The 26,080-nt window shown below is 32.8% G+C and overlaps 1 protein-coding gene and 1 pseudogene across 1 annotated transcript in view; both read left to right on the forward strand.

Annotated features, from left to right (window-relative positions):
* The window catches only part of LOC123657443, a 49,095-nt gene that overhangs the window by 7,486 nt on the left and 15,529 nt on the right, over positions 1-26,080 (forward strand). The window lies entirely within an intron of this gene.
* Positions 7,599-7,717, forward strand: LOC123657514 (annotated as a pseudogene).

Consider the following 26,080-nt stretch of genomic DNA (forward strand, 5'->3'; position numbering starts at 1 on the left):
ACTAGCCCATATATTACCATAATCACCGACTAGCCAAACAAACTTCGATTTTATAATAAAACTGGAAATATAAATGAAATAAAAAGCGTTAATTAAAATAAAGATTTTAAAATTTTGATTATTTTATAAATTTCGTTGGATTTAAATCTACACTAGTATTATAAAGCTGAAAATGTCGTTTCTTAATTTGAACTCTATATAATATTAAACACGTTTTTTTTTCCTCAAATTAACGCAGGCAAAACCGCAGGGCACAAATAGTAATTCATAAGCTGTTAAATTTCTTTGCTATGTATTCGTATCTACATGTCAATAAATATACGAAGATGTGCTGTGTGGCTACGGGTGCTGTGTGGCTACGGCACTAAAGAATTTAGCCACCCCCTCTCTTCCCGTGGGTGTCCTAAGAGGCGACTAAGGGATAACAAGGTTCCACAACCACCTTGGAACTTAAGAAGCCGACCGATGGCGGGATAACCATCCAACTGCTGGCTTTGAAATACATAGGCCGAAGACGGGCAGCAGCGTCTTCGGTGCGACAAAGCCAGTACTGCGGTCACCAACCCGCCTGCCCAGCGTGGTGACTATGGGCAAAACACATGAGTTCACGTTATTTTTGGCGTAAACTTGTGGAGGCCTATGTCCAGCAGTGGACTGTATAGGCTGTAATGATGATGATGATGATGATACGAAGATAGATAAATTAAAATAAAGTGGACGACTATGTTTGTTTCACACTTTCTATTTCGACGGGTGCAAAGTAAAAAGAGTTATATACAAAACAGCAACTTTTCAGGAGAGCGCAAAATAGGAAAAAGTGCTCCCATTTTGTCAATTTCAAACCAAATTTGTTGAAATTTTCAGCACTGCTATATTTTTTAGCTAGACAAACAATTGTATATTTCATTTCTTCTAATTATGTTTAATTTACGAGATATTGCAGTTGTCTGCCTCTACATTGTGCTTAAAAATATGACAACTGAATTAACTACCACTTGGACGTTTCTACATAGGAATTAATAAATCTGGATTTAATAAAGATGTTTCATATATTTCAGTAAGTGTAAAAAGTATGACTTTTCCAATTCCAAAAATTTGCAAAAACGTCTTTCCATGTCTATTGTGATGTATTCAAATGGTTTAATTATTATGATAACACTTTCAACAAACCTTAATACGTAAAAAGCCAACAAACATTGTTGCCGGCCGGCGAAGCACATGACATCTGACTGATGACACAATAGAAATGAACGTGCGCCCCCGCGCGGACTGCGTAAAAGCGGCCAAGCGGTAGTTGAACGCATGTACGTCGTGTAATTATACAAAACAGCAGTAGTTGTCTTCTTTTACTTGACAAAAGTACAAGAAATGAGGCGATATTTGTATTTTTTATTTTGCCATGTTGTAAAATATAAAGTTTTTAGTTAGTTACTGCAATAAAAAAAAAACACAAAATTGTAGTTAACTTTTTTTACTTTGCACCCGTCGATTTATATTTTTTATTTAAACATGCTTACATCAGTTTTTATATTATGTATTTATATATATTTTGTTTTTATGCAAGAAAAGTCGTCTTATATATAATTTTAAAAATTTATTTATTTATTTTTATAATTCTCTTGTGTGTCGCAGTGTTAGTTAGCACACTCCTCCGAAACGACTGGAACGATTTTTATGAAATTTTGTGTACATATCGGGTAGGTCTAAGAATCGACCAACATCTATTTTTTATAGACCTAAGTTATAAGGGGGGAGGGATTAGGGGGGGTTAATAACATATATGATAAAACAACGTTTGCGGGATCATCTAGTAATCAATATAAAATAGGTCACAAATCAAGGTGGCGTGACCAAAACCGGTGAAATTCAGGGTTCACATGAGTCATCTATTTTTGCTATGTTCTGTTTCTCATACTAAAATCCAATGCTTGAACTTGAAATAAAATGTAACTTATAAACTCAGTTTAATTTTTGCAATTTTTATATGCGCAAACAAAATCAGAATATCCTTACGGATTAATATCTAACAATTCGACTGCATTTACAGAATAGCACAAGTCCAACAGTAAATACATGCAACGGTAACATCATATAATAACTAACAGATCTGTCTATCTATATTTAGTTTAGTAATAGTCATAAATCAAGAAGTCAAAGATTTTTGCAGTAATTAGACTGACTAGTCTACTTACTACTATTAATTAGACTTTATTACTCGAAAATGAACCAATTTACTAAGAACGTTTTCTAAGTAGGTACGTCTGTGACAAATTATATTGGTCCAATCGACATCCCAATATTGGTTTCGATTACTATCAGGTACTTGTAACGATTAACTGGCTTTCCGAAACTACGAGGGTTCGGAAATTGAAGATTTACAGATTTTGATGGTTTAGGCGAACGTAGAGATTTGCAGTTTAAATGTTTACTGTGGTTTTTTTCTAAATACCATGTACGTTAATAAAAAAAAATGAGATGTTTGGCGTGAACTTGGGGAGGCCTATATCCAGCAGTAGACTGCGATAGGCGGACGTGTTATAAAAAAAGTGTTATTATGAATTGTGACACAACTATGTTATTATAGCCAAATGTTTAAACAAATATTTCCTTCCGTTCTGGTTTTTAGTCCTTGTGGGCCTCCCTACCATGCCTTGGTGAGCACGTTAAGCTGTCGGTCCCAGTTGTTATCATGTACACCTGATAGGAATCGTTACTCATAGTAGAGAATATATCCTCCAGCCCGCTTTGGAGCAGCGTGGTTGATTAAGCTCTGATTTCTCCTACATGAAGAAAGAGGCCTATGCCCAGCAGTGGGATATTACATGCTGAAGCTTTAAATATGTATTTTAATCTAATTATATGTTATGATTATTTATAAAAGTAAAGTCTTCATATTAAGCGGATGTTAAGTTAAAATATATATAATATGGTGTATGTTTGATATTATTGATATTTTTATTTATATTCTTTTGCTAATGGTTTTTTTTTTAAATTGAAATGGAGTTTTGTATAAAGACAACAGACAATCTGATATAGACATATAAAGAGAACAAGAAATTTTAAAAGTGTAACTTATTCAAACCTACAACGTAATAACTTATTCAAACCTACAACGTTGCTTGGCTTTAAGAAATGTTATACTTTGTTTTTTTTTTATGTTTTCCATCAATATTATGTACGGTTCATTATTTTTTTCTTATAATACACACGACACAAGGAAGTCACAAACAAATATCAAACAACAACAGCCCTTAACAATAATAACAAAGAAAATTCATTGTTACTTCATTTTCTCCTTCCTTAACGCTGTCTAAATATAATAATAATATTTTATATCAGTGAAACAAAACAATGTCCATTAATTCAGATAATAAAATTATAATACAGCGAAACGCAAGAGGCGCAACAAGAACAATAGGTCGTAAGATCCTCCCTTATCTATCATTTTACATTATGTTGGAATTTAATAAAAAGTTAATCGAAATCATAAACGTCATTTTATTAACTTTAACACTGTCTTTCGTTAAATTTAAATTGTGTTTAGAAACCTTTATCCAGACTCAAAATAAAGTCTGAGTGAACGGTTTAATTTGAATTTTTTTTTTTAATCACATTTATTACTTAATTGTACATATCATTTATTGACTGTATTTGTGATAGTTTTAGGGACGTTTACACTAGGACTGTAGAAATGAAGCAGTGACTCACAGTTTCATACATTATATATATGACTGGTCATTGTACGAAATTGTGGTAAATCGCAAACGAAAAAAACCGACTTTAATTGTCATCGATGAGTAGCACAAATCGATGAATTACAACAACGTAGGGACGAATAGGTATGTCGAGTTTTTAACTCAAAATTGCTCGTCAGATCTCTATCAATTTTTAATGGTATAACATGACAAGGCTAACTTTTGATTAAAATAAGAATCATTAAAGTCGGCATACCTAGTAAAATGTTATCATGTAACACACATAAAATATATTACAGTCAAATTAAGAGCCTCCAATTTTTTTAAAGTCCTATAAAATGGTTCTCCATATTCTTCTGTCTTTAACAGACGCGATGTGACATTAACATTGTATTTGTTTTAGTACAACTATTTTAAAAATATTGGAAGATTATATAATATCATAGATTTAGATAGAGTACGGTTTCTTTCTTTTATTTAAACACTATTTTCTAGAGAGTTCCCACCATTAATTGATTCCCAACATATTTTTTTTTTCTTTAACTGGAGGGAGATTTTGATATAACCATCTATTTAGTTTATTCTGTAAATTTATAATATTTTTACAGATTTGCACATTGACAATTCCTTACAATTCTTGTGATATTTGAATAACAGAATATAAGTGCTCAAAACAATGGAACAAATGTTGTATAATCTGTGTATATGCGCAAATGGTTTAGCTAAATTATTTGTAAATTTAAACCTTGAGCGATAAAAGAACGCAATGCTGTGACATTTAAAATAGCCACGGCTTTCCTCTACTGAACAAAATGAAAATATAAAAAAAAGCTACGTTAACAATATGCCATTGCTCTGGTATATTGGTGCGTGTGTTGTTTATTATATTCCCTACTGTGAGTTACGATCCCTATCAGATGTACATGATAACAACCGAGACCGACTGCTTAGCGTGCTATCCGAGGCACGGTGGGAAGACCCACAAGGACTGCACAAACACCCAGACCACGACAAACATCTGTATAGCCAATACACCCGCAACCGCCAGCGCAACAGCCAAAACCAGTGATGTGACCTTTGCTCTAACGCGTCGTAATATTATCAAAATTTCGTAAAATTTTACCTTGAATTTTTATATAAAATCCGAATAAACTCTTCCCCAACCTAATATATCTTAATAAACAAGTAAAAATAATAAGTAAACTCGTGGTCTATTTTATAATTAATTAATCTATAAACATATCTTATGGATGACAATATAAACATTCCACACAATAACAATTATAACCATTATAAGAAATCCAGTGTTACTAAGGTTTTATTTATTACATATGGGCGTATATGTGTCAAGTGGTAATAAAGATTCGCGACAAATATCTCGGATACTGTAGGCCACAATCAAGTGGGGGCAGACTGACTTGAGCAAGATTAATTAAGGTCCTAACATCAATCATTGCCCCTAAAATCCAAGCAGAATATCGTCTTTCACGACTTCATTTCGTATTATCGCACTTATAGGGCGTTAAATGAAATAAATTGATTATAAAATTTCGTTAGTGCGTTTAAGGATAATTTAATAAGTTGCGAGGACGAACGGTTCTGAACGCACAGATAACAAATTATTTTTAGTCTTTTTTTTATTTTTTAAGATTATATTTTACTTTAATGAGCTTAATACGTTTAAATTATTATCCCGGTCGATGTCTATTGAGTTTGCTCACATTAAATTAATGAATTAAGTCAATATCAAAAAAATATATATTAAAATACTAATAACAATATTGTTCATCACTTTTCGCCCACTTAATTTTTTTTAGATAACATAGAAACAAATATTTATTCGATAACATATTGCTCTCGATGACCACATGGCAATTTTCCTCACACTGTTCAAGTGTGTTTGCTATTTCCTTTAAATACATGCCACTCAAGTTTTATCCCCGAGATGAGGACTCCAGTACACTTGATCGAGATGAAAGTGAAATAAAATCAAGTATTTGTCACTGTCACAGACGGATTTTCCTTTCGGTATTGGGAGAATTCGACACTTTTAAGTTAGAGAGCAGAAGGTAAATTGCTGCACCATACAACAAGTGCCAAATGCTAAATTATTATTGCAGTAGTAAGTTAAGTTCTATTTTTTCTATTTGTTCATTTATATTCAATAAATATAAAGTATAAAATTACTATTGCAAAATATAATTCAGCTCCATAAAAAGTGATTTTAAGGGAAGGAAAGAACTTCACTATAATTACGAGTATATAGAACACTAAATAGATCTGTTCAAGCGACATCTAGTGGGTAGCGGCGCTTCTAATGATATGAAGTTGCCGCTTATCAGCCAATGAGAGGGCGACGGGCGGGGGGGCCTCGCCTAACTTCATACGACTTTTTTTTTCAAAATATTTAAAATTGTACCGTTCATCATTTCTTCTTTCATTATTCGTTGTTATTTGGTCAGACAATACACGAAATCTTTATCATACGAGTCGTCTTTTATTTCAAAGCAAAAGTAAACGTTAATAGTTTTAATACCGATTGATCTTGAAATCGCATACAATACAAGCAATCTGAATTACGAACAAGATCTTAAATTAAAGTAATATGTCACACATGTCATTAAAAAGAATCACTTTTGACACATTTTTATGTCACTTTTTTATATCCAGTCTGAAGAAGTAATTCTTTATTTAAAATGAGTACGATAAACCGACTTAGTCGAAAGCGGAAACGTTTGATTTTATTTTTGCCTTTAAAATACTTTAAACTACTGCTAACAACTGCTAACCCTTATGGAGATACTTCAGTCATTTTCACACGTTAAAAGCAATTAAAAAGACCAATCAACGGAATAGATTTGTTCAACTTCAGCTAAAAACTATTATACATTTCTCCAAGTGATGTTTGCTTAGTTTTACTTTGAGTCCAAATCACTGCAAAGAACTAGTTACTGAAGAAGTTTTTGTTATTTTTTCTATGTTTAGAGTTAGCTATTGTTCTATACATATGTTTTTAAAAATACCTAATTTTCTATAAATAATGCAAAAATGAATCCACTACAATCAACAGATTCAGCAATTCATAGATAGAGAATTAATTATTCACTAAAGTTTTTTTTTTTGCACAAAAGGAAGAAAATAACTTATTCTCTTATCTATTTGAATATTTATCGCAATTCTTCCAAGCAATTTCAAATAAAAAAAAACATTTTCTAAAATCTGATCGCTAGGTACGTAAAATATGAAGATTTAAAATTTTCCACCTGAAAAATTAACAAGAAAAAAATATTAATTTGAATATAAAAACGCGCGTAATATTCTGTTGCTGCTAGCGACAATTGAAATGTCGATCAGATGTCAATACCGAGCGTAAAAGAGGAAACCATGGATATACTTTTTTTGTGTAAATATTGAGTAAACTTAACATACCGTACATTGTACAGCTTTTTGCATCATAAAATACGATTGTGTATATTATAATAATAATAATAATAATAATAATACTCTTTATTGTACACCATTAAAAGAAACAACAGAGAAAAAAAAAACATAAAATGAAAGAAGTACAAAGGCGGTCTTATCGCTGAAAGAGCGATCTCTTCCAGACAACCTTTGGGTATAGGACACGAAATAGTAACTGCAGTTAGGAAGTAAACAAACGATTGGTGTGCGAATTAGAATACTCGAACAAAGTACTAATAGACAATATATAATAATAATAAACATACATAACACTTACATATATAAAATACAAATATAATACATAAATATATATATATATATATACATATATACACATATTATATTCGTGTTTTTAAAAATAAATAGGGTTTTTAAGTGAGGCGCATGAGTGGTAAATTTCTTACGGATCAAACTCGTCACGGCGTCATGTTTCACGAATTTTTAAACGTCCATATCACGTTGAATACACCGGCTCTCGTCCGATCACCGAAGTTAAGCAACGTCGGGCGCGGTCAGTACTTGGATGGGTTACCGCCTGGGAAAACCGCGTAGCGTTGGCTTTTTGTTTTTTTTTTCTATTGGTCTTTTAATTAGTTTTTTTCCAATTAGTTTGCCAAAGAATTTTCTGATATATTATTTGTACGCAGCTATTTTTTTTCTTCATTAAACTGTTGGTAAACTAGTGTACGGTCCGGCTGATGGTAAACGGATACTGTAAACCATGCGTTTTCAATCCTATTCCAGTCCCACAGAATGAAGTCTGGCTATCCACTCGTCAAAGAAACCCTACTATAGTTGAGAGCAGAGTTTCTTGGTTCCTATGTGATCTTCTGTATGTTACTGTACTAAGGTAAGGTAAGATGCTACTCCGGTCCTGAAATTTCGAACAAATTACTTCTTGTTAAGACTAACACATACATATATAAGAATAGATTTCTTCAAAATTTTTGTAGGTATATCCATACAAATAAATAAAATTAGAGTTTCTGTTTGTAATATTAAAGTAATCGCTTTTTCAGTAATAAATAATATAAATAATAAAATATTAGTAAAAATAATAAATTAAATATTAATAATAATAATAGTAAATAAATGTTTATGGATGTATCCACGGTACATATACCAAATATAACATTTTTTATAATTTTTGTCTGTTGTATGTCTGTTTGTTCCAGATAATCTCTGAAATGGCTGAACCTTTTATTTTTACGTGACTTTCACTGGCAGTTAGCTGATGTAATAACAAATAACTTAGGCTACTTTTATTTTAAAAATTTATTTATTTTGAAACTCTACGAACTGAACAATATTTTTTTTTTATTCCATGCAAACGAAGTCGCGGCCACAGCTAGTTTTAAAATAAAAATAAAGATTATTTATCTTGAAAAAGAAAACTCTAGTATGTTAATGATTTTATTTTTGTCGTAATCTTTAATAACGAAAGGGTTTAACATACTATTTGGATGAGAATATTTACAATCGATTTTCATGTAACTGTATTTTCATTGGGCTGTTTTAGATGAATACACATCAAAGTGAATGTAGTGTCTCGTCAAATATTTCCAAATTCACCTTAAAATGTCTTGAGCTTTAAGTTTATAATTATTTTACGAAAAATGAATTTGATATTTCTAAGGTGTCTCTAAATTGACATTTATGGCAAGAGTGCTCTGTTATAATTGTAGATAGCCCGTTTTGAATGCATTTAAAAAAAATTACAAGCGCTGCGCAAGCGGTGATGTACGTATGTAATATAACATATCCCCAAATTCGCGCCAAGCGTCCCGGTTTTCCGCAATACTCCAGCTACTACTAGCCATCTTTTGTAGATTGTCGATCCAGCGGGCCGGAAGGTGCTACAGTGTGTTTACCAACACGCGACCTCCACTCTAGGACATGTCTGCTCCAGCAGCCATCGGTACTGCAACACAGTTGACCAGCCCACTGCTACTTCATATCTTCTATCTTTGAGAAAGACCCCAGGTATAGCCCGTTTCATTCCGTTGGATGAGCTAGACCAAATTCTGGGCGGACGACTCCTCCGGATGAGTCAGTCTTGGTATGAATTTGGACAAAACGAAAACTATGTTTGACAACCAAGTCATAACGAGACCGGTATCGGTCGACGGTATCCTCCTCGGTGTTGTTTATCATTATGTCTACCTAGGCTATACCATTCAACTAAATTAAGTCAGTTTCATAACATACCATAACAATGCACTTTATTGTACACCAAAACAGAAATAATATATATCAGATTGATTTTAACAAAGTATCATAAGGTACAAAGGGCGGTCTTATAGCTGAAAAGCGATCTCTTCCAGGCAACCTAGGGGCAGACGAGATTCATTCAAAAAAGAGATTTCATTTAAAAAATCGTCAACAATAGCAAAACCCTTACAAGACTGACTTATTATAATTGTACAACTTTTATATTCCACGAATAGTTTTTCAATTTAACTTGGCTCTGTTTGTGCGTCTACTTTACTATGCATGTTTCATTTGTACGAAAATGACATAGCAATATTCATAAAGATACTATACATAGATACGTAAAAAGCTAAGATAATTATTTAGAAAATATTTTTTATGATACAAGTATTCCTGCATCCTACTCAAAATCTGGAGCAGTCCTTTTGGGGATACTTCTTCAGGTACTCCTCAATCTTACAGAATATCACAATAAATAATTATGCTCTCTAGTGGTGTTGTATTCCTGTGATGAGTAAGGTGAGCAGAGGTCCAGGGAAGGATCATGGGTAGAATCATCATCGCGCTTGCGATGCATCCTGATTGTACAAAAAAAATGTACAAATACGTGATATTTACATTTTATACATATATATCAAGTAGTATTTATGCAAAGCACACGTTAAACATCAAACCACGATGACTTGAAACATTAATAAAAGCAAATACGGCATCGAAACAATTTCTTCTATTTGTAATCTAAAGATTAATCATATTTCAGCGTAGCTATAATAATATCGCAAGTTTATTTCAATAGTAACAGTTATAATCATTATTTGGATATCGAAATTCAGCATCGAACCTGCCAAAGGTCAAAAGCTTTGCGTTATAAACGAGCTATTGTACGTTTCGCTAACATTTCGATATTAAACCGTCCCTGAATACATTACGATATTATATATTACGAAGCAATAAGGACGGTTACAAACTAGAGACGTGAATTTATATCATTTTAAAATAAAACACTAGTAGAAACTTACGTATTTTCATAATTGATTCTTATTATATTGAGGTTGTATAGTAATCGTATTAAACTAGGGCACGGCAGGATATATTTTTTTTTATCGCAGGGGAACCCATTTACGAGTGATATCCTGGACGCCCGGGTAGGCAATCCTAGACCGTTTATCGGTCTCAGCACTTGGGTGTGCAATACCGATCAAACCCCTGCGGGAGCCTTCAGCCGCCTTAATTGGAGGGTCCCGGTTCTGCAGGCAACAGGATCCCTCCAGCAACGGGCTGGCTGAAAGGCCAGACTTCTCCTTTTCAAAATAAGGCTGAGGTTTAAAGTAGTAGACTCTACCTCTAGACTAATAGGTATAAATAATATAAGCAAAATGTTTATACATAAATTCTCATAATTATAGTCGACCTTCGCTTATAAATCAATGCATGGCCTAATCGATTTTACCCCATGGAATTTGAAAGGTCCTTTCATCACCTAATTCTTAGCGATATTATATAATAATGGTGATTGTGAACTGTTCTTACAAAAGTAATTGGTTACAATGTAAAGGCAAATGTTTACGTTTAATATATTTTAAATGAATAGCATCTCAATAGTTTACAAAATATTTAAGAAGTTTTACATTTTTATTAAACCTTACTTTATACATACGTAAGTTTTATTATTGAGATACGCTTTCTACGACTCGATCAAAAATAATAATATATGAAAGAATTATCATAAGGGTAGTAATAAAAAAAAATTACATACAGTTCAGTAGTTTCGGAGCTACATACCGATAGCAGCGCCACCTACCGCGTCCAGTTGAGATAAAAATTACCCTATCTTCCAAATTTTACCCAATTATAGATTCTTACAAATTTTGATAAAAATCGGTTCAGTAATTTCAGAGTTTATCGTCCACATACATCGTGACATCGTGACATCGTATATAGGTTATTTTTACTAACATATATATATATATATATATATATATATATATATATATATATATATATATATATACATATAGCGTATAACCAATGTGGCTAATACGTACAAAAGCAAAAGATCGCTGCAAAAGTCTTGAATATATTTTAATCAGTAGTGAATGTTAAGAATCTCTACTGTTACGGAAGTTTATAATAAAATGAATTTTCAAGTTAAACTCAGACTATAAACTCGCAGGCAAACAGCCAAAGAAAACAATTACTTGGCAAAACGTCAATTTTTTCTTCGTAAAAATCTTTCATAATACCGGCTTAGTAAAGAAGTTAATACTGTCTTAAGATTTCACGGTTTGAGTCGAGATAGCCTATTGGATAGAATATTTTATTTTGAAAGAAAATTTTGCTTATTGAAATCCGAACTAACATCGCTACATCAAAAAACTTAAATAATTTATTTCATATGTTCGGCGAAAACGGATTTTTCGTAATACCAGTAAATCTTAGAACAAAATAATTGTGTTTGCTCGCAAACGAAAAAAAACCGACTTCAATTACATCGACGAGTAATACAACGTAGATCGACGAAAAAATAGTCAAGTAACTACGCGTTATCAAAGATTACTCAAAAAGTAGTTATCAGATCTAAAAATTATCAAAATCGGTACACCCAGTAAAAAGTTATTGCGGATTTCTCTGGGATCCCATCATCAGATCCTGGTTTCCTTACCATGGTATCAAACTAGGAATATCTCCTTTCCAACAAAAAAAGAATTATCGAAATCGGTACATCCAGTAGAAAGTTATGCAGTATAATACAACGTAGGTCGACGAAAAAAGCGTCAAGTAAAAACGCATTATTAGATATAACTCGAAAAGTAGTTAGAGAGATAGATTACAGCCTATAGAGTCCACTGCTGGACATAGGCCTCCACAAGTTTACGCCAAGAATAACGTGAACTCATGTGTTTTGCCCATAGTCACCACGCTGGGCAGGCGGGTTGGTGACCGCAGTACTAGCTTTGTCGCACCGAAGACGCTGCTGCCCGTCTTCGGCCTGTGTATTTCAAAGCCAGCAGTTGGATGGTTATCCTCCCACCGGTCGGCTTCTTAAGTTCCAAGGTGATAACGGAACCGTGTTATCCCTCAGTCGCCTCTTACGACACCCACGGGAAGAGAGGGGGTGGCCATATTCTTTAGTACCGTAGCCACACAGTACGAAAAGTAGTTGTTAGATCTCAAATAAATTTAAATGGGACCAATTGACACATACCACCTTTCGATTAAAAAAAAATTGTCGAAATCGGTCCACACGGTCAAAAGTTCTGATGTAAACATACATAAAAAAAAATTACAGTCGAACTGAGAACCTCCTCCTTTTTTGGAAGTCGGTTAAAAAAACTTTTAAATCAATATATTAAAACTTTTAATATAAAATTAACTTTACTCAAGTAGGCTTCAAAAGACTGCTTAATATTTTCTTGTATTTAATCTACAGCTATAGTTCGCGTCATGTAAAAAGAACGCTGGCCTTGAAGCTGCGCAGAAGCGATTTATCGGTCTATTTGGTGGTACGGGTAGGGGGACGGGAGTGTTTATCACGTGTCGCATGCTTGCCGGTGTGCTATTGGTTGACAGCGGTTGACAGTTCGACGTCGACTCAAAATATTATCGCGCACAAAAGTTTTAAATTACAAAATTCTCCATTTACTATTTATTTCACTAAAAAACAATTATCAATTTATCATTTTAAAGACATAAAAACTATTAAGATACGAATATCGAGAGTACAGATAATTATTATTTTTGAATACGACATTTCAATAACTAAAAAATTTGTTATTGCTTTTGTTTAAAAAAAAAATTGTGATTTTGTAAAGTGATAATTATTATACTTATTTAGTCCGAATTATTCGCACTTGTATTTCTATTTTTTTTTAATGTACCTACCAATAACCATAATACGAAGCCCCGAGTGAAAGCCTAATTAAAAAATAAAACAGTAGTACTTGTGCGCGAGTATACCCATGCGCAAACGCACCCCCTCCAGTTTCATTCAGCGTTCTTTTTACATGACGCGAACTATACCGCCAGTTATAAATGCAACCTCTGCCAAGAATCAGTAATCACCAGTTATTGATAAGAGACATCTATAGACAACGGGTAAGCCTGATTGATCGCGTGGCGATAGCGGCGGTGGCGACGCATCGCCACGCATCAAACGTCTATAAGCGAGGGTAAACTTGATTGTTGGCATGGCGATACAGGCCGTGGCGACGCATCTCCACGCTATATGATGTAATATATGTACTTTACTATACTATACTATATAATAATTGAGTTGTCGCAATTTTAAAGAAATTTTTGTATATAAAGAAAGTAAATGTTTATTAAATGTTTTACATCTGCCAGCCGTTACGTAACGGCTCACATTTTTTATACTGGTATGTTACCTATATAATTATATTTCTAAACATTTTTTTTAATATCATATCAAAAATCGACCGTTCCAGCGGGGATCGAACCTGCATCTCCGACTGACCGTGTCGGTGCTCTAGCCAATTAAGCTATGAAACGATGTACCCGTTAGATCGAAATTTTTGATATGATGATTTTTATATTCGGTTTAAGCGAACCGTGGCGCCGTCTATAGTGAGTTCTTTACAGAAACCCGTAATTATTCAAAGTTTCATATTACAATAAAAATCTTAGACAGGAGACGACACCATTGCTATTTTTAATTTGTATGATTTTATTTTTGTGTTACCCACACATTAGGAATTCTAAACATTTTTTTTTTTAAATATATCAAAGTTTCTGGCTAGTTAAGGCTTTAATTATTATAGCCTTAAAGGTATAGTTAACTTATGGAGAAGGTGGCAATTATGGGTCCTATTAAAGCCAGCAGATATTTTTAACTTCCAATAAATAATCCATATAGCATAGTTCATATTTTACGCTATCAAAACATCAACAGAAAGACATCAATAGTATGTGCTACTTAGACTGAACCTTCCATACATATTTTTTTATAAATAAACGCTTCACACTTAACGGCCTCCAGTAGAATATGAACGCAGTGTTTTAGATCCAGAAACACACACAACACAAGGATAAATACTTAAATATCTGTATGATCTATACAAACATTTCTCAAGTGCGTGAGCACTTCACTGCTTCACGGCATAGGCCTCTATCTCCATGTAGGAGATCCAATTATTGTCTATTACGAAATGACTAATTAAAGAGAGTTTACCGAATTGACAACAAAAATAACATCCTTCGGTCCGATCGCCAATTGCCAAATAAAAGTTAGACAATATGACATCGCACTCTTTACGATCGACATCTTTCTAAATTATACTTTAGTCTCAATCACTTAAAAACATGTTTCTTGTTTTTTTTTCTATTCTATTCAAATATAATTATTTTGATCGAAAACATGAGATGTGTTCATAAAAAAAATATATGTATTATAATCAACTTGCTAGCATACATTTATTTTGTTTAAGTTTAGTAATAAGCTTGATATATTGCTTATAGAATCTTAAACTATGCATTTGATCAGGTCATGATCTTCAGCGAAGTTTTGTGCATGAACCTACAAAGGTCCCTGAGTTGGTACGACCAAAAAAAAGCGTAGCAACGTACAGCTAGTATAAAATAAAAATTAATTCTCACCGCTTTTTTGTATTTAAAGTGAGGTATTGTTACAACTTATAGTCACAGCCGCTCTAGTGTAGTAGTGCGTGTAGTAGTCTAAAACATCGACGGTTTGCGGGTTCGATTCCCGCTCGGGATAGATATTTGTATATATCTACAAATATTTCTTTCCGTTTGGATGTCTGTCCTTGTGGGTCTCCCTACCGTGCCTCGGAATACACATTAAAGTGTCGGTCCCGGTTGTAACATATATCTGAGAGCAATCATTACTCATATCCGGCAATCCGCAATGGAGCAGCGAGGTGGATTAAGCTCCAATCCTTCTCCTAGATGGAGAAAGAGGGCCATGCCCAGTACTGGGATATTACAGGGTGAATCGTAAAAATTTATTGATAGAAAAAACATAAAATAAAAATAAAAAAGCATAAAAATCAGGAAGCAAACACGTAATTTGTTTACCATAAAATCAACCTATAAAAGCATTCCCTTCAAAATGGGACACGATTTAGGTCTGTTATCCATAAAAAGTAATGCCATATAATTTGATGCTACCGAATACTTGCATAGAACATTTTATTAACTTATTTAAATTAATAAAAAAAAATGATAATCGTAAAGCATCAGAAGATATTATAATAACAACCAATAAAATAAAATAAAAATACAATGTTTGTAGTGACATACGAAAACTCAAGTTATTTTATTGTATGCGTAACTAATTTACAGTGACCAATATTATAAAAATTAAATAGTGATTTAATATGATTTTCGCTAATAATTTGCAAGTAAAGCTACAACAGAACTGTAAACCATTATTCTTAAGGCAAGTTATTTTACCATTCGAAAAAATATAACCATTTTCAGATCCATTTTGTGAAAATGTTTGGCAGGTGTTTTCTTTAAGCAATTCAATCATTTCCTGCTCAAGGTTTTTATTGTTATTGTCCGTTCCTCGTAATAGAAGTAATAACATTTTATTCTAATGAATATACATACTTCAGTATTTCTACTTCTTACAATGTTTTAAATTTAAAATTGTATAATACGTGTCTGTTGGATATAGTACAATAAAAAAAAATATTTATCTGTGCCCATCCACTCTAATTAATATTTTTGTATATGGTATCACTCACTGTTCTCTTGTCCTCCATGGCGACTAAAGATGTCTGTTAATTAATTGTTCTGCTGTGTATTTGCTTTTGTAAAGTCCGCGTGTACAGAATTAAGTATAAAGGAGTTAGAATATAAACGCCTATTATTAACCCAAAACCCAATAGTGTCGCAATCATTTTTGTAACGTTAAATATTTACTCCGTTTGGAAATTGAAGTCTTCGCACTACATACTGAACGGTTTTAACTCCAGATACAAGGAATATTAATATTAAAAATAAGGAGTATGTGGACAAAAATGTCTCATAGCACTATCAGAAAACAATTTTTCTTGAATTAGTAAATATATCCTTTTACGCTCTAATAAAACTATCAGCTCTAATACCCCAAAACGAATAATAATAACTGTATATGTATTTCATACCACAAATATCAAGATTCGGTCTTTCGCCACGGCTCAGTTTCAAGGTGTCTTCACTACAGTGATTGATGAGTCGCCGTATCGATGCCGCGACGCTGGATCATCGAAATGGTGATTGATTGCTCTGTTCATAGCTTCTAGACGTCTATCTATGTTTTATTTAATATTTATTTTACGATCGATGACAATTTATTCTTGTGATGTCATATTAATTCTTTAGCAGCTTAGATCCTCTTTTTAGTCGACTTTGAAGTTGCTTAAAGAGGAAGAAGTTCACATTTTCACTTTAAGTTTAAAATTTCAAAATTTTGATTTTATTTTCAATTTGATTTACCTCAAAATTTTTTACTCCAATTTGCATGTTTTATTTTTATTTTAAAGAACTTGTTGAGTGGTTCCATATAATTTTGAGCGAAATTTTGATCCGAGAAGTAGTTTTTGAATTATTCTAAATAATGCGTATTAAATCAACTATTTTTTCGACTGCGTCAATGATGTTCTCTTTTTACTAATGTGCGATGTAAATTGAAGTAATTTTTTTTTTGTTTGAGATCAAAACCAATTATTTTGAATACTGACTACTACTAAGCTTCTGGATATATCTGTTAGTTTTTTTTTTTCTTTTATATAATATACGTATTTGTACGGAATATGTTTTAAATTTTGTACCATACTTAATTCGTTTTAGTAGCGCATCCATTGTGAATATTATCACACTTTAGACACTACACTTCAGCCTATTGCAGTCCACTGCTGGACATAGGCCTCTACAAGTTCGCGCCATTAATGGCGTGAACTCATGTGTTTTGCCCATAGTTACCACGCTGGGGAGGCGGGTTGGTGACCGCAGGGCTGGTTTTGTCGCGCCGAAGACGCTGCTGCCCGTCTTCAGTCTGTGTATTTCAAAGCCAGCAGTTGGATGATTATCGCGCCATCGGTCGGCTTTTTAAGTTCCAAGGCGATAGAGGAACTGTGTTATCCCTATCTTGTGAATATTATTAAACAAGAAAAAATATTAATTAAAATTGTACGAGAAATATCTTAAACAATCATTACATGTTTGTATTAATTAAAAATTGATTATGAACATAATAAAATTTATAATCAATTTTCTTTTTCAAGCTTCATTTGTTCTAAAAGCTTTTATAGAATATTTACATTTTTGCATCTGATACTAAATTTATTATTATATTCCTATTCTTACCTACTTTTTTATTCAATTTGTTAGATTTACAAAGTGATTCATGTTTAATAAAAAATTATTAATTTCTCTAATGCCTTCATTTATGCTAAGATTAGTGTTATGTGTTTTAAAATATATATAAGTAAGTTATTTTCTTACAAATCTTTACAGTAAATTAATTTTTGTTCGACTCTAATCAAATATCACTTATTTCTGTAAATTTGTAGTAGTAATAACTTGCATCAACTTTTAGCGTAATGTAGAATACCTATATCTGATGATAATAACAATACATTATTCATTGTGCAAAAGAATACAAACTAAAAAACATTTTCTTTTTTTAATTTACTACCTCATTTACCTTGATTTTACAAAATAAAGCATAACTACATTCGATGATAATGAGTTACTGGATCCATCCAGATTATGTCCAGTCTGGACTGGATAATCTAGATTAGGTCATATCATCATGTCATTTAAAGCGGTAATAAAGCTAATTGTCTATCTAATAAACGCTATAATGAAAATCTTAGTTATAACTCATTATATTTGGTGTATTAAAATCGAAAGCGACTTTATTTCAGTCCACTCTTGTTTTACAATTCCTAGTCACTGATTAATGACTCGTCGTAACGAAGGAGTTGACACTCGATTATTATACTCTTGATAGATTGCGACGTGGCCATCTTGACAACAGCCTGTTTTACTTAACACTTTCAACCCCAATAAACGAAAATTTTAATGATGAGCTATTTGTTTTGTTAACACTGGACGACGTGATTTTTAATCGTATTTAAAAAAGAAAGATATCTACTTTGATTTAACTTTCTTACCTCGATAGTTGTGAACTGATTTTAGTAAATATTGGGTTATTGTCCCACTGTTGGACACATGCCTCTTTCCCCATGTAGTAGAAGGGTCAGAGCTTAATCCACCACGCTACTTCAATGCGGGCCGGTGGATCACTATACACCGCCACACCATAGTATGGTAACGACCGCTATTAAGTGTCTATGATAACAACCAGGACCGACGGCTTAACGTGCTATCCGAGGCACGGTGGGGAGACCCACAAGAACTACCAACTAGACCGGAAATAAATATTTGGGCAATATTCACTCCGAGCGGGAATCGAACCCGCGACCGTCAGTGTTTAGGCGCCGCCAACGCGGCACATGCACCATTACACCAGAGCGGTCGCCATTGAATATTATATTACTTAAATATTCTCATACCACATCGCACTGTAATAGTTGTATATAGTTGAAAGTTGGCAATCATGCATGAAAGATACTGATGAAGATACTGATACTGAATACATTTATTAATATAAGCTTAGAAAATATCTCTTTTGAACCGAACGAAAGTAATTTTGTATAAGAAACTGGATTAGGGCGTTTTAGTGAATATCAATATTATGAGCAATTGCCTTGGATTTTTTTCGTGTAAAGAACTAATCCAAGACAATTAGCTGACGAATGCAGGAATGCAAATGAATATTGCAGAATTATAGAGGAACATGATCCAGCGTTTGTTGGGCTTTATGATCCCTTTAAGATTTTAATATATAAAAAGTATTTTATTGTCAACTTCAATAAATATCTTGCTGTTTTCGTCTCTACTAGGTTAGGATACATATGTAGTGAAATTAGTTACATTATATAGCCTTTATATACAATATTCATCACATATAAGATTAGTAACAGACAATAAATAAAATCCTATGATCCATTAGAATTAATCCGATTAATTAGTTTGTAGCTGTGTCGTTATACTAATTTGAAATTAGTATTAGGTTTAATTTAATACCTAATCATTGATAGCAACAATTTAATTGCCTTATTATAAATTTAACGAGGTATTGCATGTGTCTGCTAAAAGTTAAGTTTTAAAGTACCATCAAGATACAGGCTTACAAAATTATAGTAATAAATCAACTTTCTATAATGTACACATGTGTGTGTACAATATGGGAATTGCCTCGATAGTTGTAAACCAAGAAAATATTGAACTATCAAATAAATGTCCAATAACAAGCCTTAACGAAAATAAACAAGAAACCCATGAGTCAGAAAAAAGGAAAAACTGTTCGATGGTGAGAGAAGAAAACAATAACAATAAATAATGATTGGAGAAGGATCAAGCAACGCCGGGCGTTATGTTCTGTTCAATCGTGAAATTGAACGCAAATAAATGTACACGGAGCATCGAACCATTCTAATGTGAAATATTATAAAGAATAAATCGCATTGACAGGACTGCAATATGATATAAATTGCATAAAAGTTATACTATGATAAAATACTCGTAAATTTATTACGAACAGCTGAGCTCGTGACTTCAGTCATCTGCGGTTGATTGTAGTAACAAAGTTATAAAGAACTTTCAGTGGATATATATTTTTTTTCTGTGACCCATTTCAAATGCCGCATTGACCATTCTCTTTTTACTTTTTTAACCAAACAGGGCAATACACACGTGTGCATAGAAAATTGGATACGATGGCTTCGTTTTATGAATTCCGAACTGTTAAAAACTATTTTATTGCATTTAGCATATAGTTTTTTATATGCCTACCATATGTCTATTATACAAAATTTAAATATACGTTAACGAAATACTGACTAGACATTTCAACTTTGGTTTTTTTTTAAATGTGTCGAATTTAGGAGTATCAAGTTCAGTTTACTACCACTTAGTATATCGTATCAATTTTAATTCAAATCAACAATTAGTGAATGTACAAATACATAGTTGAAAATGAAATAAAAAAATACAATTTTTGGCTTTTGTATTGATTGTAATTGCTTGTCGTGTGGCTATGCCAGAATAGAATATAGCCACCCCCTCTATTCCCGTGGGTGTCCCAAGTTCCACAGAACAGTAGAAGCCGATGAATGGCAGGATAACCATCCATCGTCTGGCTTATAAATACACAGACCGGAGTTGGGCAGCAGCGTCTTCAGTACGACGAAGCCAACTCTACGGTCTCCAAACCGCTTTCTCTTTGACTATTACCCCCATGATTTTGACACAAGCACTGCCTCAGTTTCCAACAGTCTCACTATGTTTGGCTATCACCGATGGAAGCTGGATGGGGACTGCGGAGAAGCGGAACGCTTGCTGCGACTGTAATAGACTGAAATGATGAATGATCGATTATAAATTGACCTCCAAAATTATTAAAAGTTGGCAATTATATAATTTTAAAATAATTATAAGTTATAATTATAAACCTAACTTCTATTACTTTTCAACTTCAATTTCAACCAACTCTCCTGATGTTCTGTAGTCGATGGATTTATAATGAAAAAAGTCCGCTTTAAAAATTTAATTACTAATAAATAATGAATTAAAACTACATAACTGTTACTTCACCTACACTCGCCTTACGCCTGTAATCAATACGAGTACCTATTTCTTTATAAATATAAAGTAACTTTGTTTGGTTATAAATATAATTCTTAATTATGAGAAATCTTATACTATTAAACGAGCAATTCTTGTATATATATATATATATATATATATATATATATAGAATCAGGATCTCGGAAACGGCTCCAACGATTTTCATAAAATTTAGTATATAGGGGGTTTCGGGGGAGATAAATCTATCTAGCTAGGATTCATTTTCAGAAAATGTCGTTTTATCCCTGTTTTTAGGGAGTGAAAAAAATATCGTTAGAATACGAAGGTAAATTTCGCATTTGTCAATTTAGTTGCAATAGCTTGGTGGAAAATCGGCCGGTCGGGATCAACCGAGAAGATCATGGTTCAAATCCCCATGTCCCTGATCAATTATTTTTTCTTTTTCTTTTTCTTATCGCACTCGTTATTTTTTATTTAAATAGGCTGTTCTTATTTTTTATTATTATGTCGGTAAAATTGAAAAATATTATTCATATTTTATCATTATTATTTTTTAATTATTTTTTATTTTTGATTTTTTAAATTTATTTATATTTTTTATTATTGTCGGTATAAAAAAAATATTATTCATATTTTATAAATATGTAATTCGTATTTAAATATGATTTTCAGAAAAAAAAAACACGATTTGTTGGAGCGCCTGTTAGTTTTTGAGAAGCAATTACACTCAATCTTGTAATTGTTTGTGACACGCGTTGGCGCAACGGTTACGCCATAGATTGTACCTGTTGCGCTGGCGGTTGCGGGTTCGATCCCTGCACGTGACAAACATTTGTATTGGCCATACAGGTGTTTGCCGTGGTCTGGGTGTTTGTGCAGTCCTTGTGAGTCTCCCCACCGTGCCTCGGAGAGCACGTTAAGCCGTCGGCCCCGGTTGTTATCATGTACACCTGATAGCGATCGTTACTCGCTTAGTGGGGAACATATCCGCCAACCCGCATTGGAGCAGCGTGGTGGATTAAGTTCTGATCCTTCTCCTACATGAAGAAAGAGGCCTATGCCCAGTAGTGGGATATTACAGGCTGAAGCGTTGTAATTGTGTATTTTGTATCAATTTTTAATTTATCGTTATTTTTTATTTTTATTTTGCGTTAATTAATTAGTAATAATTGTGTTTGCAGGCAAACGAAAAAAAACCGACTTCAATTATATCGACAAGTAATACAACGTAGGGATACGAAAAAATAGTCAAGAAATACGCATTATCAAAGATTACTCCAAAAGTTGTAATCAGATCTCGGTGAAATATGATAAACATCGGCTTTCGATAAAGTTAAAAATCATCAAAATCAGTACAAATCTTCAAACTTCAAAAATATTCATTTAAATCATATGCTGTAAAGAGCCATATAGATCTATATTAAATCAACAATGTATTTAAGGTATTTAATTAGATAAGGATTAATGCTGTATTGGTTAAAATCGCTTTGAAAATTAGCCATTATTTGTCGTAAAAAGTAAATGACAAAAAAATGTTATTGTGGGATATCCATAAGAGATAGACATATACCATAGCGGAGTTTTCTGTAGAACTTTTCAATGTGTATAATACTTAGTACATTATTTTGATAAATCTTGTAGGGTTCAGGCTGCGTTTGCAATGTAAGCGGAAAAAAATGTAATTATTTACGACATCACATTAGAAACCTCAAAAATAACAGTATTTCTCCACTATTTAATAGATTATACACCTATATACACCTTCCTCATCAATCACTCTATCTAATAAAAAAAAAACCGCATCAAAATCCGTTGCGTAGTTTTAAAGATTTAAGCATACATAGGGACATAGGGACAGTGAAAGCGACTTTGTTTTATACTATGTAGTGATATATATATATCATATATATATCACTACATACCTTCCTTCGGTGCAACAAAGTCAATACAGCTCATTTCTTAATTTTACAGGAGAGGACTTTTAATTTTTTTTTTTTTGCTTTTACTTCCTCATTTCTGGGTTACTATTTATGGTAGGTTTGAAATATTTATAAAATTAATAGTTTACTTTCTTTGCTATTGTTTAAAAATCTTATATTAAACTAGCGACCCGCCCCGGCTTCGCACGGGTGCAATGCTGATACTAAATATACTACAGAATGTCTTATTTATAGTATGAAGCTAGCTTATGACATGGTTATTAACATAATAATAACATTCAAATATCCGTCGTTATATTACACGTTGTTACAGAATGCATTGAAGAAATAAAGGTTCACTGTTCGTTCCCCGTAGGTGATGATAATTTGTAGCCTATATGTTGACCCGACTTCTTAATAATATTCGTGCCAAATTTGAAGTAGCAGTACTTTGCGGTTTGCAGTACTTTTGAGTTTATCCCGGACATTCATACAGACAAACAGACAAACATACAAACGGACAAAAATTCTAAAAACTATATTTTTGGCTTCGGTATCGATTGTAGATCACATCCCAAGTATTCTTTTAAAAAATATTTAATGTACAGTTTTGACTTTCCTACTAAGTCCTAATAAAAGACATAACAAAAAAAGTGTCCTAAATTGTGACTTTGTTGCACCGAAGGTGGGATATATATATATATTGAGTTTCCTTCAGCCAAATTGAGTAACCTCCTCCTTTTTTGAAGTCGGTTAAATTAGACTTCATCCAAACCGGCAGCGAATCATTCTTCTACTACTAATCCTTCACGATTTACTAAAAATACCGAGCTTAGCTCGGTCACCCAGGTACTGTAATTTAATTAATTTAAATAATGAGAACCCGATCTCATTTCTATTAACAACTTGTAAGAGTTGTTGATATATATTTTATACTAGCTGTGCCTGCGACTTCGTCCGCGTGGAATAGTGACTTAAGATGTGCAGAATGTATGAAATAATTCTTTAAATTGGCATAACTTTTTTTGTTTATGAACCAATTGACATAGAACAAACATTAAATATTAAGCAAATCTTGACATAATATATTAGTAAAAACCGCATCAAAATTGATTAAGACGTTTCTGAGATTAGCGTGCACAAACGCACTGACAAACAGATAAAAATTCTAAAAATCATTGTTTTGGATGCTATTTTTGCTCATATATCATGATCATGATCATGTACAGACAGCGACCGGTTACATTTTTATTATATGTATTGATGTATAACGCAACGCATTATATCATAATTTCATTTTTTGTTGATACATACATATAATCACGCCTCTTTCCTGTAGGGGTAGGCAGAGACCACTTCTTTCCTCTTGCTACGATCCTTACATACTTCTTTCGCTTCGTCCACTTTCATAATTCCCTTCATACATGCTCTTCGGTTTTTGTTGATAACGCATACTTATCCATGGCTCACACCTTTAAGTCAGTTTCCAAGGCAATAATATAACCAAATCATAAGAGAAGAGGTTTAAAAGCGCCACTGACCAATGCTAGTAGATGTCTGACTTAGTGAAACAACTAACGCCCTAAGCTACGACATGCTACAATGTCATCAGGACGATCCCTACTCTAACTTTAGAGGGTGTCCTTATTAGGACCAGTCATTTGCAACTATCTCTGCACCAATACTGTAGAAATAATCCACACTGAAGGGCCCACACTGCTGTACCGTACCACTTCGACCATCGTAATGACCGAGGTTTCGGTATAATTAATCAACAAAAGACATCATTCAAGACATGGAAATGTCAATCAAAATAGTACAGAAGTACGATATAACGCATACGCTTTTAATGCTAGACAGAGCAAGAGACACATAGTGTACCAACCGATGTTGTATACAATAGCGTCAACCTCGATGTCACAATAAAAGGGAGACTATGTATCCCGACTGAGCATTGCAACGCAGAGCATCATCATCATCATCATCATCATCATCATCATCATCATCATCATCATCATCATCATCATCAGCCTATCGCAGTCCACTGCTAGACATAGGCCTACACAAGTTCACGCCAAAAACGGCGTGAACTCAACGCAGAGCATCGCGCATCCCAGTTCCTTCACCTATAAAAACTCAAGACGACATCGACGCAGAGTTCAACAATCTGCGGCGACTGAAACAGACCACAGCATATTTTATTCCAATATTAAATCATCAAAAAAACGCTCGAGTATTAACACCGAATAATATTATGGGATCTGAGTTGATTATGAGAGTTATGAGCATTGAACTCGAAAACTGTAAATGTTAAAAAAAATAGTCGAAAACATACTAATCTGTAGTTTCAATAAGAAAAATATATTTATAGTAAAACAATTGAAAATCCGAATTTTCATCAGTTTGCATTTGTAATCACAGTTGAAATAATAATAAAAATAGAACGACTCACCAGATTTCACTTTTTTTAAACAATAAAACCGTGGTTCAATAATGAACTATTTTATACAGCCTAATATTAAGTAAGTTAATTTAAACAAGTGTAAAATATTTATTTCAAAACAATACAATTATATATTTTTTAATATAAGCTGTAACTATTTAATGAAATAATTCGTACAAATCATTCGACAAGTTTTTTTATCTATTAACAAACGAAATTTTTATGCCTCTCTATGTTCTGTTACAGTGTACATCCACATAAAATTTAATTAAATTTTCAAAGGTTAGTAAAATATGCGTCGTCTTAATCATTATCGCAAAAAAATATCGCTATAATTATATATTCTTAGAAATTTCGCTAAGAATCTGCTGGTTTATTAAAATAATGCATTTTAATTGAAGTGAGAAAATCATGTACGGAAAAAAAATTCATTTCTTTATTTATAAATTAAATTAAGTAATCGTAATATATTACATAAATAGATTTAACGAAAGTGCCATCTTTTTTCACTATTAAACACAATGTGTCCCCGTTTACCGAGCAATGTTTTCTACAATCCTATAAAATTATATTACACGGCTATTTACATTTGAACATCCAGTACAATAGAGAAATTTAATATCAGATTCACTACTACGATTAATTAGATTACTAGTTATTTTCGAACA

Source organism: Melitaea cinxia, chromosome 10 (assembly GCF_905220565.1).
Source record: "Melitaea cinxia chromosome 10, ilMelCinx1.1, whole genome shotgun sequence".
NCBI classification, from domain to species: domain Eukaryota; kingdom Metazoa; phylum Arthropoda; class Insecta; order Lepidoptera; family Nymphalidae; genus Melitaea; species Melitaea cinxia.